Source organism: Canis lupus, chromosome 31, assembly GCF_048164855.1.
Source record: "Canis lupus baileyi chromosome 31, mCanLup2.hap1, whole genome shotgun sequence".
Lineage (NCBI taxonomy): Eukaryota > Metazoa > Chordata > Mammalia > Carnivora > Canidae > Canis > Canis lupus.
The window spans coordinates 3866710-3886309 of record NC_132868.1 but is presented as its reverse complement, the minus strand read 5'-3'; the positions used below and the strand labels follow the sequence as shown (position 1 = coordinate 3886309).

At 39.9% G+C, this 19600-nt stretch overlaps 2 pseudogenes; both read left to right on the top strand.

The window, feature by feature from the left end:
* Nucleotides 1-4172: 4172 nt before the first annotated feature.
* On the top strand, nt 4173-9260 carry LOC140622008 (uncharacterized; annotated as a pseudogene).
* Nucleotides 7801-9260, top strand: LOC140622007 (uncharacterized; annotated as a pseudogene).
* Nucleotides 9261-19600: the final 10340 nt, after the last annotated feature.

Here is a 19600-nt window from a genome sequence, read left to right as displayed (position 1 = left end):
AAAACATTAACTCGAAAGAAAATTGTTTTTAAGCAGCACACCAAATATCGGTGTGTTCTGCCCAGAGAACAGTTACAGGATCATTGTCTGATCAATAATGACAATATGCATATGCATGTTCTTAATCTATTGAAGTACATGTGTAATAAAATGTAACAGAGCAGAAAACTCTCATTTCATGAGAACCTGTTAACTTATTGTGCTTTTTTTTTCTTATTGTGCTTTTGATGTTAATTTTATCATGTTCTTGAGTTGTTTTTAACAAAAGTTCTGACTTCTACAAAAAATAAAATTCATAATCATTGTTGGTTTTCTTTATTTGAAGAATAGTGTCTAACATTAATTGTATAAACAAGACGGCAATGGTTTCTTGTCCTGAGATACCTGTAACTTATACTTATTTATGGGTGTGCTAGTAAGTCTTCTCTGATAATTCTTTTCAATATTGTCGTTCTAAAAGTTCCCAAATTAAAAGTAGCTGTGGGGAATACCAAAGGCTCACTCCAGCAGTTTGTAACTCTGAGACAATGGTATGTGCGGGGAAGGAGGGATGATAAAGTAAGGTCTGGAAGGAGGGATGATAAAGTAAGGTCTGGAAATTTTGTATTTTCTTTCTTTTTAAAAAAGATTTTATTTATTTATACATGAGAGTCACAGAGAGAGAGGCAGAGACACAGGCAGAGAGAGTAGCAGGCTCCATGCAGGGAGCCCGATGTGGGACTCGATCCCAGGACCCCGGGATTACGACCTGGGTCAAAGGCAGGCGCCAACCACTGAGCGACCCGGGGATCCCCATTTTGTATTTTCTATTTTATTTTATTTTTTTAAAGATTTTATTTATTTATTTGAGACAGAGAGAATGTGAGCAGGGGGAGGGGCTGAGGGAGAGGAAGAAGCCTAAGGTGAGCCAAAATCAGACGCTTAACTGACTCAGCCATGCAGGTACCCTTCTATGTTTTTAAGTAACTCAATAAGGCACTGAAAAATTTTTATCAAGACCATAATTTTAATAGAAATATGTCATATATATTATGTTTGCAATTGATATAAATATATTCTAATCATAAGTCATGTGGAAACTCTAGCACAGTATTTGTTAACTGATTTTTAAGAAAATTTTGTTTCTAGGAATAAAATATACTTGCCAATGTTGAAAATCTTAACACTTGCTTCATAGGATAGGTTCAAAAGTCTTGGAGTTTACAAATGCCCTCACTGATCCTGATGTTTTCTTAATCGCAAGAGTAACTGTTAGCTGACTCCATGTGACATAGTTGTATTTCATGCCTGACTAAGGAATTCTATCTCCCTCCATTCTGATCTTGTATTCTCTCTCAGTAGGTTGTCAGCATTATTCTCTTGTTATTGCTTAAAAGCTCCTGCTCCAAGACATAAAGAAAAAGTTAAATCTCCAGGGAAAAACAAATAATAAGACCAGTTTCTCAGATTGTTGGCAGAAAGGGCTGTAGCAGGCGCTCTGGACACCTGATACAGGAAGTAGGGCCAGAGGCTCAGGCTCCCAGTACCAGATGGCTCTGCTTCTGAAGCAAACATCTCACATATGGGGACTGAGTCAGGATTTTCAGGTTTATTGCTGAAGCAGATGATTTCAGGAGGTGAACTGCTGACTTAAGATTAGAAGAACAAGAATTAGTTATATAGGTCTGTATAGAACTGGGGGAAAGTTTAACTGTAGCTATTTGCTTGGAAATATTGTTGATATTGTTGAATGTTCTTTGTTCTGGTGGGACTGTGAGAAAACCTTTCTTTTTCTTTTTCATTTTTTTTTTTTTACTTCACTATCAGTTTAAAAGCATTTACTTGAAAAATTGTAACGATACAAATTTTGAGGGGAGGCTTCTAACTGACCTCAGAATTCATGAAAATAAAAACCTTATGGGAAGCCATGTTATATATTAAACCTAAGTGAAACAAGAATAACTAGAAAAGGTGATCTAACTAGTGATCTAAGTCCTATAATTTTATGCAAAAAATTATTAGAGTAATGTAAACAAAAAACAAATTCGCAACCATGTCTATGCGAGAGGAAAACACCATTTGTTTAGATATGACATTTCAAAATTAAAAAATAAAGGTTGTGTTTCCTGCATTTAGAATATGTCTCCAAACTCCTCTTTTTCAACGGATCTGATACTACTCTGGGGCTTACAAAAAACCAGCTTTGCTGTTAATATGGAATGCTATATCTTGGCAGGTGCATTGATGAATTTGGAGATTCTAGTTTCCAGGCTTGGACTGAATGACACGAAAAGGAAGAGAAGTTATGTTTCACACAAGAAATAGGGTGAGTAAATAACTTAAGGTGCTTTAAAAAGCCTCTTTATTTAATATTTTCTAGTTTTAAATCCTACAACAGGATATCATTATATATTCATCAACACCAACAGTTTTCCCTCTGTGAATAATATAGGCAAAATAGAACAGATTATCAAACTAATGTTTCTGAATAAGAAAAATCACTGTTTAATCAAATCCATGCCTTATGGATGGCCACAACAAGGTGCCAGGATTGCAAATCTCTCTATCCTCAGCCTCATCACACATTTTGATGGGAGGAAAATAAAAAGTAGACCAAAAAGAGCTTATGAATTGTGAAGGCTGAGAAAATTAAGGCCGTTCCACTTTAAGTTCAGCGTTAGCACAAGTACAGCTATCCCAGGCCCCTGCGAAGAAGAGCTGAAATGTACATTACTTCAGTTACAGGAAAAAAACAAAAGTCTACAGCTTAATGTCCTAGAAAACCCCATATTAGAATGAGAACAGAGCCCAAGCCAGTGGCAGGAAGTCCCATGTCCGAATGAGAATAGAGCTCAATGCCCTTGAAAGCCCCATATCAGAATGTAAACAGAACTTGAAAAATTCCTCCAGCCCTCCTGGAGGTCCCCTAGACCAGCCCTTAAAACTCAGCTGAAACCCACCTCGGGGTCCAAGTCCCTGCTCTGCTGTGTCAGGTATACTTGGACCCAAGCTCGAGCTTGTAAATAAACCCTCGTGTGTTTGCACCAGTGTTGGCTCCTCAGTGGTTTCTCAGATTCGCAATCTTGGGCACAACATTTGGGGGCTCGTCCAGGATCCGAGAAACCCCCAGGACCCCATCCGGAGGGTTTCACGCATGGTGAGTTGCACTCAACTTTTTCCACCTTTTGCATGCATATTCTCTGAGAGCTCTAAACTGTACTTTTACCTGTAGGAATTCCAATCTATATTGGGTCGACATTGGCTTAGGCGGACGCGCTGGCCGGCTGTCGACGGGGGGTCTTGAGGAGATGTCCCTTGCCCCTGCCCAGAGGACAAGGGTCCTCATCTGTAAGGAAGACAGGGTCCTCATCTGTAAGGAGGACAGAGCTCCTCTTCTGTAAGGAGGATGGGGTCCTCGTCTGTAAGGGGGACAGAGATCCTCATCTGTAAGGAGGACGGGGTCCTCATTTGTAAGGAGGATGGAGGTCCTCATCTGTAAGGATGGCCAGCTGCCAGCCCTTCGGGTTACTTTCTGTTTTGTCTCTGCGGCCGCACTGGAACGATTGTCTGTGTTACTATGTCCTTGTTAACTGTTTGTGCATTTGTCTGTGTTACTGTGTCTTTGTTAACTGTCATAGCTGTTTACATAAGGAGAGAGAAATTTCAAATTTATTGCATATCAGAATGGCCAACCTTTGATGTGGGATGGCCCCGAGAAGGAACTTTCCACTTACCTATTATCTTATAGGTTAAGGCCGTGATCTTCAGGGACAAACCGGGTGGACACCCTGACCAGGTGCCCTACATACTGGCCTGGCAGGACATGATGGAGAATCCCCCTCCTTGGTTAAAACCATTTTTACCCCCCAAAGCAGAACCCATCGAGATTCTAGCCCTGCAGAAAGCTGAGAAGGAGACCGACTCTACGCACCGAGCGCCCCTTTATCAGGTCTTCCAGGATTCCTCCCTGGAGGACCTGATTCTCCCGCCGCCCTACCAGCACCCCCTCCCCCTTCTGCCCCTCCATTGGAGGCACCGGGGGCTGCAGAAGGGGCACCCCCCTCCCTGACGAGGGAGTCCCTGTGTGCCAGCTGGCAGCGGGGACACACGGATGGACACACCGGGCGGCCTCACCCCCTAAGGTGGGGCGGCAGACTCCACTGCCCTTCCCCTTAGCGTTTCCCCTCCACGCCATGGGACCCCCCCCCCCCCCCCCCCCCCCCCGCCATGAGACTGGCGGACAGCTGATGTTGTACTGGCCGTTCTCCACCAGTGATTTATATAATTGGAAAACCCAAAATGCAAAGTTCTTTGATAATCCAAGAGATCTAATCGGGCTTTTAGATACTGTTCTCTTTACCCACCAGCCTACTTGGGATGATGCCGACAGCTCTTGCAGGTTCTCTTCACCATCGAAGAGAGAGAACGAATTCAGGTGGAAGCCTGGAAGTCTGTCTTGGGAGAGGACAGACAGCCAACTCAAAACCCAGACCTCATAAAAATGCTGCCTTCCTTTTATCCCGCCCCACCTGGGACCACAACTTGGCTGAAGGTAAGGAGAGACTCCGGGTCCACCGCCAGACTCTAGGGGCAGGTCTTCAGGCTGCCGCACACAAGCCTACCGGTCTGGCCAAGATATATGGTATGAGACAGGGTAAGGATGAGAGTCCAGCAGCCTTCTTAGAGAGAGTCATAGAGGCTTTTAGGCAGTACACTCCTATGAACCCAGAAGCCCTGGAAACAAAGGCCGCAATTATCATGGCTTTTGTTAACCAGGCTGCTCCAGACATTGAAAAGAAATTGCAAAGAGTAGAGAGATTGGGAGAGAAGAGCTTGCAGGACTTAGTGATAGTAGCAGAACGAGTCTATAATAATAGAGAAGTCCAGAAGAACAACAAACTAAACTAAGTGACTGGCAGACCTGAAACCTGGCCAAGATCCTGCTGGCCACAACCATGGACGATCCACAGGAAAGACGGAGGCACCTCAAGAAGCTGGCTTCAGGGACAGGTAAGGAGGATGGCCCTGGTCCCCGTCGGGAGCGCCCTAAACTGAACAAAAACAAATGTGCTTATTGCAAAGAAGAGGGCCACTGGGTGAAAAACTGCTGTAACAAAAGATCTAAGGCCCCTGCCAAGATCTTGGAAATGGAGGACCTGGACGATTAGGGGAATTGGGGTTCAGCACCCCTCCCTGAGCCCAGGGTAACTCTTAGAGTGGAGGGGCAACCTGTTGAATTCCTAGTGGACACTGGGGCACAACATTTGGTTTTATTACAACCCCAAGGGAAAGTGGCAAACAAGACTTCATGGGTGCAAGGGGCCACAGGCACCAAACAGTACTCATGGACTACCTGAAGAACTGTGGATCTCGGTATGGGCTGGGTATCCTTCATGGTCATCCCTGAGTGTTCCTACCAGTTGTTAGGTCAGGATTTGCTCACCAAGATGGGGGCACAAATTTGCTTCCACCCCAAAGGGGCAAAAATCCTAAACAAAGAGGGGCATCTGATTCGGGTGCTTGTCCGAAGTTTAGAAGATGAATATCATCTCCACCAAACACCCTCAGCCCCAATGACTGACATTGACCATTGGCTGCGGAATTTCCCCAAGTGTGGGCAGAAACTGGGGAAACTGGGCTGGCCCGGCACCGACCGGCCATATACATAAAACTAAAGTGGGGGGTAGACCCTGTCAGGGTCCGCCAATACCCCATGCCTCTCGTAGCATGAAAGGGAATCACACCCCAAACATGACGACTACTGGATTCGGGCATATTGAGGCCTTGCCAATTGGCATGGAATACTCCCTTGCTGCGGGTTTGGAAACTGCACTCTAATGATTACAGGCCCGTCCAGGACTTAAGGGAAGTCAACCGGTGAGTAGAGGATATGCACCCTATGGTCCCAAACCCATAACCCTCCTCTCCACCCTGCCTCCAGACAAAACTTGGTATACAGTATTAGATTTAAGATGCCTTTTTCAGCCTGCCTTTAACACCCAAGAGCCAAGGCCTCTTTGCCTTTGAATGGATGGACCCTGAGAAAGGCATCAATGACCAGCTCACCTGGATTCAAAAATTCACTGACCATCTTCGATGAGGCCTTACACAAAGACTTGGGTGAGTTCCATTCCAAGCACCCTCATTTGACTTTATTACAATATGTAGATGATATCCTGTTGGTGGTGGAGGACCAGGACACATGCCTGCGAGGCACCAGGGACTTGCTCCAGACCATAGTGGCCCTAGGATACCGGACCTCAGCTAAAAAAGCCCAGATGTGCAGAGCAGAGGTGACTTACCTTGGCTACAAATTAAAGGGTGGACAAAGATGGTTGATGGATGCACGAAAGGAACTGTCTTAAGGATCCCACAGCCACAAACCGTCTGCCAGGTATGTGAATTCTGGGGTCAGCAGGGTTCTGTCGATTATGGATTCCGGGTTTTGCTGAGATGGCCAGACCCCTCTATGAGGCCACCAGGCACCAGCAAAATTTTGAATGGACAGAGGCCATGAACAGAGCCTTTAATGACCTTAAACAGGTCTTGCTGTCTGCCCCAACTCTCGGGTTGCCTGATCTAGCCAAGCCCTTCTACCTGTATGTGGATGAGAAAGATGAGGTGGCAAAAGGGGTCCTTGTCCAGTACTTACTTAGGTCCCTGGAAGAAGCCCATAGCCTATCTCTCCAAAAAGCTGGACACAGTGGCTGCTGGATGGCCCCCATGAGTAAAAATTATTGCTGCAGTGGCCACTATGGTCAAGGACGCAGACAAGCTGGCCATGGGGCAAGAACTGCGTGTTACCACCCCACACGCTATTAAAGGGGTACTCAAACAGCCCCCAGACCGCTGGATCAGCAATGCCCGTCTGACCCATTATCAGAGCCTACTGCTAAACCCCACCAGAATTTTATTTAAGCCACCGACAACCCTGAATCCGGCAACGCTACTCCCTAACCCAGACTGAGACCCCCCTCTGCACCACTGTCAAGAAATTGTGGCACAGGTGCACGGAGTCAGAGCTGACCTCCAGGACCAGCCACTGCCGAACGCCGATGCCACCTGGTACACGGACGGCAGCAGCTTTGTCCGAGAAGGAGTCAGATGTGCGGGGGCAGCCGTGACCACGGAGCCGAGACCGTCTGGGCGGGGCCACTGGCAGCCGGAGCGTCGGCCCAACGGGCAGAGCTGACCGCACTGGCCAAGGCGCTGACCGTGGGGGAAGGTAAACGAATCAACATCTACCCCGACAGCGGGTCCGCCCTCGCCGCCGCTCACAGGGAGAGGGCTCCTGACCGCAGAGGGAAAGACTGTTCAAAACAAAACGGAGATCCTTGACCTCCTGAGGGCCCTCTGGCTGCCCAAGGCCCTGGCCATCATCCACTGTCCGGGGCACCCAAAGGCAGACACGCCAGTAGCCAGGGGAAACCGGCGAGCCGATTTGAAGGCAAAGGAGGTGGCCCTTTCAGTGACCCAGGTCTTAGCAACCACAGTACCTGATCCAGGGGCACCGACCCTGCCCGACACCCCCAACTATACTGATGCTGATTTACACTGGATCAAACGCTTGCCCATGACCCAGTGCTTCCGTGGCTGGTGGAGGGCCGCAGACTCCAGCATCATCCTGCCAGAGGAACTGGGACGGCGAGTCCTATCCGAAATACATCGGAGTCCTCCCACGGGAACAAGGAAGATGGAAGACCTCATACGACATGCAAAGATCACTATTAAAGACTCTCGAGCAAAGATCGAGCAGATTGTGGCGAGCTGCCACGCATGCCAGTTAACTAATGCCACCGCCCATGGATAACCTGGCTCTAAGGGGACTGCCCAGGAACCTACTGGGAAGTGGACTTCATTGAGGTAAAACCTGGAAAATACGGATACAGGTATTTACTAGTGTTTGTAGATACTTTTTCAGGATGGACAGAGGCTTTTCCCACCAAACATGAAACAGTACAGTCCTGTGACCAAGAAATTGCTGGAAGACATCTTACCGAGGTATGGTTATCCTGTTAGGATTGGATCAGACAACGGCCCAGGATTCATCTCTAAGGTAACACGGGGAGTCGCACTAGTACCTGGGACAAATTGGAAAACCTTAACTAAATTAGCCCTGGAGACTGGTGGGGACTGGGTGATTCTCCTCCCCTTCGCCCTATATAGGGTGAGGAACTCCCCATATAAGATGGGACTGACTCCCTAAGAGATTCCGTCTTCCTCCACCTGTTATGCCCAATTTAAAACCTGAGGGGCTTGCTGAATTTGATGATCACCAACTTCTTTTCTCCCTCCAAATGTTACAACAAACCCATGAGCAGGTGTGGCCTAAGCTGAGGGCCCTCTACGAGACTGGACCATCCCCGGATCCCCATCGATATCCGCCGGGTGACTGGGTGTACGTGCGGAGATACCAACACAGACACTTCAACCTCGCTGGAAGGGGCCTTACATTGTGATCCTGACCACTCCCACTGCTCCCAAGGTCGACGGGATTACTCCCTCGGTCCACTACACCCACACGCCATTCTCAAGGACTTTGTTCCAGAATGGAAAAGCCAACCTGACAAGGACAATCCTCTAAAGCTAAGACTGCGCCATTCTCACTTATTTCCCACCTCCGAGACTCCCTAGTCTGAGGTTGTCCTTCAAAATAGAAGGGGATTAGACTTAGTCTTCTTACAACAAAGGGTGGGGGGGAGTTATGTGCTGCCTCAAACTTAGGATGTTGCTTCTTTGCTGAAATGTAAATGGGAGCGAGAACAGCAACAAGGTTGGTGAGAATCCTGGTTTAATCATTCCCCCTGGCTCACTCTGAGAGCAACCTGGACCCATAATTGGGTCCTTCCTTAAGTTCCTCTGAGAGGGGGAAATGTTGAGGCTGAGAAAATTAAGGCCATTCCACTTTAAGTTCAGCGTTAGCACACGTACAGCCATCCCAGGCCCCTGCGAAGAAGAGCTGAAATTTCCATTACTTCAGTTACAGGAAAAACACAAAAGTTTACAGCTTAATGTCCTAGAAAGCCCCACATTAGCATAAGAATAGAGTCCAGGCCAAGGGCAGGAAGCCCCTATTGAATGAGAACAGAGCTCAATGCCCTTGAAGGCCCCAATTCAAAATGTAAACAGAACTTGAGGAATTGTTCTAGCCCTTCTGGAGGTCCCCGAGACAAGCCCTTAAAACTAAGCTAAAACCCACTTCGGGGTCCAAGTCCTTGCTCCGCTGTGTCGGGTGTACTTGGACACAAGCTCGAGCTTGTAAATAAAGCCTCGTGTGTTTGCATCGGTGTCGGCTTCTCGGTGGTTTCTCGGATTCGCAATCTTGGGCACAACACATATAATATATGTATTTACATATGCATTTATATATGCATATATACATATATTAAGTACATATATACACTTAATACATGTATTATATTTATAAATATATATATGAATTTATATGATATAGACAATCAAATCTAGGAACTTCTTGAAGGCCAGGAAAATTAGAGCATTCCCAAAGCCCTGAATTTTGAAATTGGCCAGAAGTAGACAGAAGCATCTTACATTAAAATTGACTGAAGTTTATCTCAATGAAATAATTGTTGACTATACAATAGTCTGAAATGTAAATACTGCTTTCACTCTTTGAAAGCCAGTTGCCTTGAGAGTCAGACTCCTTTGCATATGTTTTTGTGTTATTAGAAAACTTTCACTCAGGGCTCACGAGTTGTCCACATTTTTTTTCTCTAAAATACGAAATATTCTATCACATTCCAGATAATAGAAATCAGCAAATACCTGAAACAGATCATAAAATTTTCAAATTTAGGAAACCTTTTCCAACCTGCAAAAATCCTATGCCTATGTAAGGATTGTCATTTACAACTTACTTTATGCCTATTAGAGGCTTAAGTTCACTTGGTAGAGGTAAATTTGACAGGGATTATATTCCAATAATGTGTTCTTCGATGAAGAGGGTGGAGGAAGAAAATCTTGTTTTATCAAGTAAGGAGTTCAAAGGAAACACTACATTTCCTTTTCATTCTAGAAGGTGAATTGATATCTTTATGTTCATACCTGATAGCACTGATTTACTATTAAATGGATTTTTACTTTTAAATGGATATTACAATGTACTTGCATATGAAATTCATTGCATCTTCTTTATTCAGCAAAGTTTTCCTAAGTGTGTCGGTGTCTGCTCCTTGGTGGTTTCTCGGATTCGCGATCTTGGGCACAACAATCTCAGTGGTTTCTATTATCATCATAATATTTAAAGAATACTGTCAGAGAAAAATACAAGGAAGTATGCCATGAATTGGCATGATAGTAGAATGATGACATGTATAGTAGAATTTTACGTGGGAAACCACTGATTTTATAGAAGCTCTGAAAGATGTAAAAAATTTGACTAGGCACAGATTAATTGAATTCCAATCCTTCACATCTTGTGGAAGATTTCAAAAAAAAAAAAAAAAAGCAAGATTGATTTATTTTAAATTGAAATTATTTTAAATTAAAATGATTGATGGTATTTTCAAGGGAATATTACTGGTTCTGATTTTTAAAATTATCTGTGTAATATTGGCTTCCAAAAATTAACTGATTATTTTCTATTAATTTATTTTGAATGTTTGGGAATTGTTACTCCTGATTTATAACTGATACACAAAGACATATTTCCTTGTTATCATTCCCTCTTGGTTAGTTAAAGACATGAGTTTTTTGAGCTCTGTCAAAATGCAGAGATCGTCTAGTTCATCCAGCTCATGTTTATCAGGAAAGGAGTTTTCTGGGAGAGGATGGGTGACTGCCACTTCAAGGTTGCCAGCTGACTGAGTCAGAGTGGAAGGTAGGCTTGAGACAGTTAGAATTGGGAAGACAGCTAGGGTCTCTGCATTACTGATGGAAGCTTTTACTTCTTTCTTGTTTAGAAGACACTTGGTACTTCCTCTGAGATTTAAAAGTTGAACTTACTTGTGAAACTAGTTTGAAATAGTGCAAAAATATGAATTATTTTTAAATTAACAGTCATGAGTTAGCAGAGGCTCAATTTGGCACAAAGTTGGGCATTCAAAAATACACTTGGAAACCTGATTTTATTGTTTTTAAATATGGCTTTTGTGGTAGGTCTTATTTTAATGAAGAAACATTTCATAAACTGCAAATTGAAATACAGGCATAAGTAGTTTTCTTGGACTGTATTAATATGAAATTGTATGTGAATGCAAATTTGTAGAGTTTGGAAATTTGATGTCCCAAATATAAATAAAACCTTTTAATAAATACTTAAAATATGGTTTAAAATATAGTCTCATTGACTTTAGAAATTTTCCTACAAAAATGGCTGTGCTTCATTTTCAAAATAAAACAATTGAAATCAGAGTAATTGTGTACATTTCTCAGGTAATCTAGTAATGATAAGCCTAGATTCCAAGTGCACCTGTTCATGTAGACTTTGTCTTTTTCTAAATAAAGTAAAAATGTGATTCAAAGAAAATTCGATTAGGAAGTTAGGTTATTTAAAAAAAGTATATATTCTAAATTTTCTAACTAAGGAGCTAGCAGGTGCAGGACTTCTTAAGGAAAATAAAAAGATGATAAGAAAAAATTGTAGTTCTGATTATTTGCAAGACTATTGGCCTAAAATCGGAAACACAATTTACTTTGATAGTGTAGAAACTTGTATTCTCAAAATTTTCAACTTAGTTTCCTGCAGAGTTTAAAATATGATTGCCATTCTTATTCTACCAAAGTTTTGCATCATTTTACTACAGCAAAAATTGAGATAATATCAACACTACTATGAGAATATTATTATGTCCAATAAAATCTAGGAATTGTTTGGAAATATCAGTTGTATGGTTGACTAATTTTAAACAGGGAGTTAAGAATTCATTCAGATGCCCTCAATGAAACATCACAGTGATTCACTTAGAGAATGGAAAATCATTTCTAAGCAGTAAAATTACAAGTTTTAATCAGTCAATGGTTACTAGTCTAGCTCTACTTATAAAAAAAATAACTTCCATTTTTATGGTATTTGACAGTTAAGAGTTAAGATAGATACTACCTTGTTAACTCTTCATACCAACTGTTGGAATTAGTGAGATGAGTATGTTAAAAAAACTCCTAAGAGTGAGCAAGATTACACGTATCTGGTCTTTTTATTCTAAATCAATTTGTTTGTTTCCTCCCTACTTATGACACCATGTGTAAATCAACACTAGCCTTGAACTGTGATGAAGTCACTAACTTCAGTATTTTTTTTTATCCAATAAATGAGTTAAGTCCACTATCCATGAAACAATAAAGTAAGAGGGGGAAATTTCCCTAGTGATTGCACTGGCTAGGGAAACCTAATATAAGATGCAAAGTTTTAGGCTATCTATGCCCTACATATTCTCAGAAAAACCTTTGGAGATTCAACTGATTTAGAGTAATCTCACTCTCCAACAGTGTTCTGTGCCATAGCATTGCACTCATCATGGCTCACCTTCTCTCTAAGTTATATGTGATATAATTGGTTCTCATCTCAAATTCTTAGGGTTCCTGAAGGCCACAACTGGTTATGTTTCATCCCTGTATCTCTTATAATACTCATCAGAGTGGTCCTTGACAGTTTTGTGGAATAAAAAATTGCTGTATATATAGCTAGAAATCACTTGAGAGAGACATTATAAACATCAGTATATTTAAAAATGTAGAAACTGAAGCTCTACAATATTGACAAGGTTTTCTGTATAAGTAACAAAGTCGGATGCAGTCCAATTTATCTGTGTCCAAACTACCTGCTGCTTTCCTCTGAATAGTAATGCTTTCCATTACAGATATTCTTTGGTAACAACAGGTAGCCCATATCCCAAGTGGGCACATCATGTTTTTGATTCTGTTTGAAAGTGTAGGAATCTCATGTAAACTGTGCTCACACAATTCTGGGCTTACCTCAGGTTATCACTTATAATTTTTAGAATTTTTAAAAGAATTTCACATCTAGTTCTGCAACAAACCATCCTGTCTTTAAGAAATGATTTTCCCTTTGTGCATTCATCACAACACAGTTCTGGCTGTCAATTTTACTAAGATGAGATGTCACAAGTGCCCTAAGCACAGTCTTAGGGTACTACTCCAATTACTTAATTAACTAATTAAAAAATAGGAAGTCAAATTTTGCTCTCTCTTTCTCCTCTTTTCTTTCTCTTCCCTTCCCTTCTCTTATCTCTTTTTGTGAAAGATACAATTGCCAGCCATGGTCCTCTATCTAGTGCTCCAAATGCATTAGAAGATCTTGGGAAGTCATCATCAAGATAAAACAATCAACAAAACTAAAAGGCAGGCTTTGGAATGGGAGAAGATATTTGCAAATGACATATCTGATAAAGGGTTAGTATCCAAAATCTATAAAGAACTTGTAAAACTCAACACCCAAAAAGCAAATAACCTGATTAAGAAACAAGCAGCAGACATGAATACACTTTTCCAAAGAAGACATCCCGATGGCCAACAGACACAAGAAAAGATGCTCAACATCATTCATTATCAGAGAAATGTAAACCAAAACCATAATGCGATACCACTTCACACCTGTCAGAATGGCTAAAATCAGAGACACAGGAAACAACAAATGTTGACAAGAATGAGGAGAAAGGAAACCCTCTTGCACTGTTGGTGGGAATGCAAACTAGTGTAGTCATTTTGGAGAACAGTATGGAGATTCCTAAAAAAGTTAAAAATAGAATTACCCAATGGTCCAGTAATTGCACTATTAGGTATTTATCCAAAGGATACAAAATACAGATTTGAAGGGGTGCATGCATCCTGATGTTTAATGTAGCATTATCAACAATAGCCAAACTATGGAGAGAGCCCACATGTCCACTGATTGATGAATGGATAAAGAAGATATATATATATATAAAGGTGTATATATATATATACACAGGTATATATATATACCTGTATATATAAAAGAATATTGCTTAGACCTCAAAAGAATGAAATCTTGCAGTCTGCAATGATGTGGATGGAGCTAGAAACTATTATGCTAAATGCAATAGGCCTGTCAGAGAAAGACAACTACCATATGATTTCATCACATGTGGAATTTAAGAAACAAGGCAAATGAATATATGGGGGGGAGGGGAGAAAAAAGAGAGAGGGAAACAAACCACAGGAGACTCTTAAAGACAGAGAACAAACCAAGGGGTGATTCAGGGAAGTGGGAGATGGGTTAGATAGGTAAAGGGTTTTAAGGAGGGCACCTGATATAATGAGCACTGGGTATTCTATGTAAGTGATGAATCACTGAATTTTACCCCTGAAATCAATATTGCACTGTATATTAACTAAATAGAATTTAAAGTTAGTAAGAAAAAAATCTTGAGAACTCATTGAATTATAAAGAAAGTTGATTGAAACAATAATTTAGAATTTTTTTCCATATGTTCATTCATAGGCATTTATTAGGTATTTACTATGTGCTAGGCAAATTGCCCAGACACCGAGATATAAGCTGATTGCTCTGGCCAGCTCATAATCTAGGAAAGTTACAATTTTGTAAATAAACAAGTATTCAAGATACAATGGTAATAAAAAAGGACAGAAAAAGTTACAAAATATATATTTTAAAAATATTTTATTTATTTTATTTGAGAGAGAGTGGACATGAACAGGGGGAGGGGTAGACCTAGAGGGAGAAGCAGACTTCCCACTGAGCAGGGAGCCTGATGCTCCATCCCAGGACCCTGGGATCTCCTGACCTGAGCTGAAGGCAGACACTTAACCAACTGAGCCACCCAGGTGCCCTCCAAAATTACAAAAATATTTGATAACATCAAGGTCTGCTCTTCTAGAATATTTTCCCCACCTCCTACAACAATATTAAAAATATTCCATCATCAGTGCATTTGTGATTATCATAGCAATATGTTTCTATTGATGACCAAAATCTCCTGCAATTCAAAGGTTTTTTCAGGCATATGGCAGATGTTCAATAAACATGTTCACTAGGCCTGCTACAGGCTTGGAAGGGATTAGTAGATTTGAAGAAAGTAGCTTAATTTGAATAATAAAGAAGACCAAAAGATTCTTATTTTACTTAGCTTTATTAATAAGTTCAAACAATGCAAACTACTAAACATCTACAACACACTTCTCACAAATTCTGCACACTCTTCAAGGTTTCCAACAAACTCTGAACCATAAAGTATATATATACATATATATATGCATATGATATATATATATGATATTATTTCTTTCCAACCTTTAACAACTAGATTTAATAAAGCTTTTCTTAAAGATAGAACAGTTGTATTGCTTTTCATTATGAAGACATATTACAGTTAGGGATAGTAAAAGGGAAGTAATACTGACATCTGAATTTGAGGCATCCAACAGGAAATCTGCAAGGCTCACCATATAAAATTTTTCTTAAGAGTGAACGTGCATAGTCATTGTACCCATTTATATATCTCAACATACTTTTCAAGTTGCAACTATATGCTGAACCTATGAAGTAGTATATTGCTTAAGCATATATACACATCTATATATGCATGTATTAAATACTTTCTCTAATAGACTTATGCTATTTTAGCAATAAAATTATTAACTACCTACTTAAATAACAAGTGGAAGCCATTTGGGGGAAATTTTGATTTTCTTTTAGTGAGGATTTCAGAAATAAATGGTAGTTAACAGTGAAAAAGTTTCATAGTTCTTTCTAGTGATGACATAAGAAAGAAAGCAGTGATATAGAGGATTTCATTCTGTGTGAGCTGGCACACAAATAAGTGAGACAGTATAAACTCTGGGTGTAAGATTCTTGAGGCTGTCTGTGTTTTATTTTTTTTAAGGAAATTATTCCAGGCTATTTAATATAATTTATTGCATGTTATAAACACTCAAAAACAAGAGAAAGTTTGTGAAGACATATGAAAAGCTTCAAGCTGACACCTTTAGTTGAAATAGAAGATGATTGAGTTTAGGCGCATCAAGGCACACCTCTTGGAATCTTTTAGAAACAATTGAAGTGGAATTTCTTTTGGTGTTTGAAAGATATGAATCTTTATGTATAGAACTGTGCCTCTAATTGTAGGATATTTATCATTTCTGGGCCATCTGCAAACCCCACCCCCTAAAACACTGAATATAAATGGCACCTGCCTCCCCTAATTACATTGACAACCAAAAACATTGATCCTCCCATCTAAGGATCCCTAGAAACCCAGTTGAAAACCATTTAAATAGAGGAAAGGAGTTGGATAAAAAGAAGATGATTGATTCCCATCTTAACTAAGGTTTTCTTGTTGGTCTAATGTGTTTTATTTTGGTTTTTTTCCCGCTGAGTAACAAACTCAACTCTGGCTATCCAAGGGGGAAAGTAATGAAAATATATTTGTCAGAAGAACTACTGGAGTCACCTAAAAATTTAAAGAAGATCATAAATCAATGCTCCGCTAGAGTTATTGAGTCTTACTATTTTTGTTGTCACCTTATAAGATGATGTGTTACCTACCCACCCTCAAATGAATATCTCTTATTTTATTTTAAATTCACAGCAGAGAGTGTGTTTGGTCTAGTCATGGTTATGACTCCCTCACTTAACGAGTCACTCAACTAAGGAACCAGGAGATTAGCTCAGGATATGCCACTAGAGAAGTACCATCCTACTAACCTTACAACTAATTCAAGAGATCTGCAACAACACATTTTTTTAAGGCTTCCTAATATTTGAAATTGTTTGACTTAGGTGTCAACATTTAAAAATCAGAAGGTTCCATGTGAACAGTTGGATAACACTTTGAAAACTCAATAATCAAGCAATATCATGTCTTTATTTTCACATATCTACAAACAATCCTAAAGCCAAGAAGAGTTCTCTTTCGATGGGGAAGCTACTCAGTATGTGCCAGATAATGAACTCTGGTTTCTTAAATTATTTATCAGGTCCTGCTGACATCTGAGTGTGACTCTCACATGTATTAATGAAGTGGGTCTTAGAAGCTTCATTCTCCTGGGATGGACAAAAGATCTCTCTAAGAGAAACTAGTTTTAAATTTCATATTAGGAGCAATGCAAATTAAGAAAAGTAAAAAAAAAAGTGCAAATATGATGTATAAAATCTGTAGCTTTAAGCTTTTCTGTTACCATTACTTCTCTAGATAGAAAAAAAAAAACTTAACAATTTCTTCTAAATGTAGAAGGAAAAGGAAAATATGTTGATTTTGAAGAAACAGCCATGTGCTATTTATAATGCCTTTTAAAAGGCAAGTGAGTTTCTGGAATGTGCTGACTGCCCTGTTTTTGGCAACTTCTTTTCTGCTCATTAGCTATTTCATATAAAGTAACATGAGAGTCCCAGCTGTACCTATTAATTCATTAGAGAACTGATTGCATTTTCATTTTCACCTTTTTGAGCTATCAGATGCATATTTATTCCTCATAAAAATGTCTTCACTTGCCTCCTTCACTTTCCGCTTTTATTTTAAACAACAAAAAGATTCTTTTTTCTTTTAGATGCATTTTGACTTGTTATTTGCTCAAATCAGCAAACCAGAGTTTATTTTTTGCTTCCCTTTTTCTATTTTTTATCAAGTTCCAACAGTTGATAATGATTTTTCTTTTAAGAAAAGGAACAACTTATCTTTGGATATTTCTATTTCCAAATAAAATGGAGTTTCTTGAAAATTTACCCTACAATTAAAAAGAATCAGCATGATATTATTTCTTTATAACCTTTAACAACTAGATTTAATAAAGCTTTTCTTAAAGATAGAACAGTTGTATTGCTTTTCATTATGAAGACATATTACAGTTAGGGATAGTAAAAGGGAAATAATACTGACATCTGAATTTGAGGCATCCAACAGGAAATCTGCAAGGCTCACCATATAAAATTTTTCTTAAGAGTGAACGTGCATTCATGTGTACGTGTAGTCATTGTACCCATTTATATATCTCAACATACTTTTCAAATTGCAACTATATGCTGAACCCATGAAGTAGTATATTGCTTAAGCAGCTAATAGAAATATTGATGAAATAATTAGCACAATCATAGTCACATGGTTAATTTTTGGAAAGAAATAATAGGCAGTATATAGTAGTAGAACCTTTGCTTTCTTTCATGTCATTATTTATAGATACAGAATTAATTATACCCATTAAATTCTTTTGCCAACTCCTAATGCATATTAATAATTCACTTCACATTAAACAGTGGGTCCTTAGGAAAATATTGGATAGTTCAGTGAGCAAGAAAACACACCAAACCTAGGACCTTGAGAGAATGCTGACTTTATTTTTGTTTGGTAAGCCTTTCATTCTTGGAAATCTTACACTGAGTCTCCATTAATCCTTCAACTACTGAAATGACAAATACAGTTTTGTAACTAGAATAAAATGAGCTCTCTTTTTGCATTAGTTATCTATTGTGAATAACAAATTACTACAAACCTACTGACTTAAAACTACAGATAGTTATGGGTCAAAGTCCAGGCATGGCTTAGCTTTGCCCAATGTTTTGGGTGTCTTGTGAGTTGGCATCATGGTGTCAACGACTGTCAGGAATATAATTTGAAGACCTGATTAGGGCAGGATCTTTTTCCCAGTTCACACGGTGTTGGTGGATTTCATCTTCTTTTGGGCTGTTAGGTTGAGGGCCAGAGTTTCTACATGGTTATTGACCTGAGGCTGCTCTAGGTTTTTTTGAATGAAAGGGGCTTTCCAACATGAAAACTTCCTATGTCTAAGGCAGCAAGGGTGAGAATAGGCTATCAGTACAGAAGTTACAACACTATAGATTGTAATCATGGAAACAAGGTCTCCTAACTTTGCTATATTTTATTTCTTAGGAAGGAGTCACAGGTTCTGTCTATAGTCAAGGGGAGAGGAATACACAAGGCACAAATACCAAGAAATGAGGGCCTTTGAGGGCTTAGAGCCTATGCGCCATGCTATTGTACATACTATGGTTCAGTCCTTTGCAGATCTTCAATCCAATGAACCATTCAAGATAAAAGTTTTAAGCAGAAAAATTGCAAAAGTCATGCATGTTTTTCATGTTATTAAAGTTTACACTAAATAAATGTCATAGTGCATTGAATCAAATATGCTATTACATTTGTCCTTATTAATTTATTTGAATAATGTTGCATTTGAACTTCATGAAATACAGAGAAATGTGATGCTGGCAATTATATCTCAAATACTGTCAGATGTAAAATTTACCCATAAGCTTCTTTGTGACAATGCCCATAGTCAGGAAAAAAACATTTTAAGGGATTTTCAAATTTATGCACAGATTTATAGATGTTGGGATTAGTAATTTTGATCAAAGGAGTTAAGATGACAGCTGCCCAACCTCCAAACTCCATGGTGTGCTCAAATATGTTGGGAATGTCATTGCTATGTGAAGTGAATTAGAATGCCATGCAATACCTCTAAGCTTTCAAAGAGGCACCTCTGACTCTCAAAGGGAAAAATGGCTTTATGGGGATCAAATTAAGTATTATCATTTAAGGGACAAATCAGCTCAAGTTGAATGAAGAGAATTAAAAACACTTTGTAGCCAATAGATTAATCTCCTTGGTCGACATATATTTTGAATTAATACAGTGACTACAAGCTC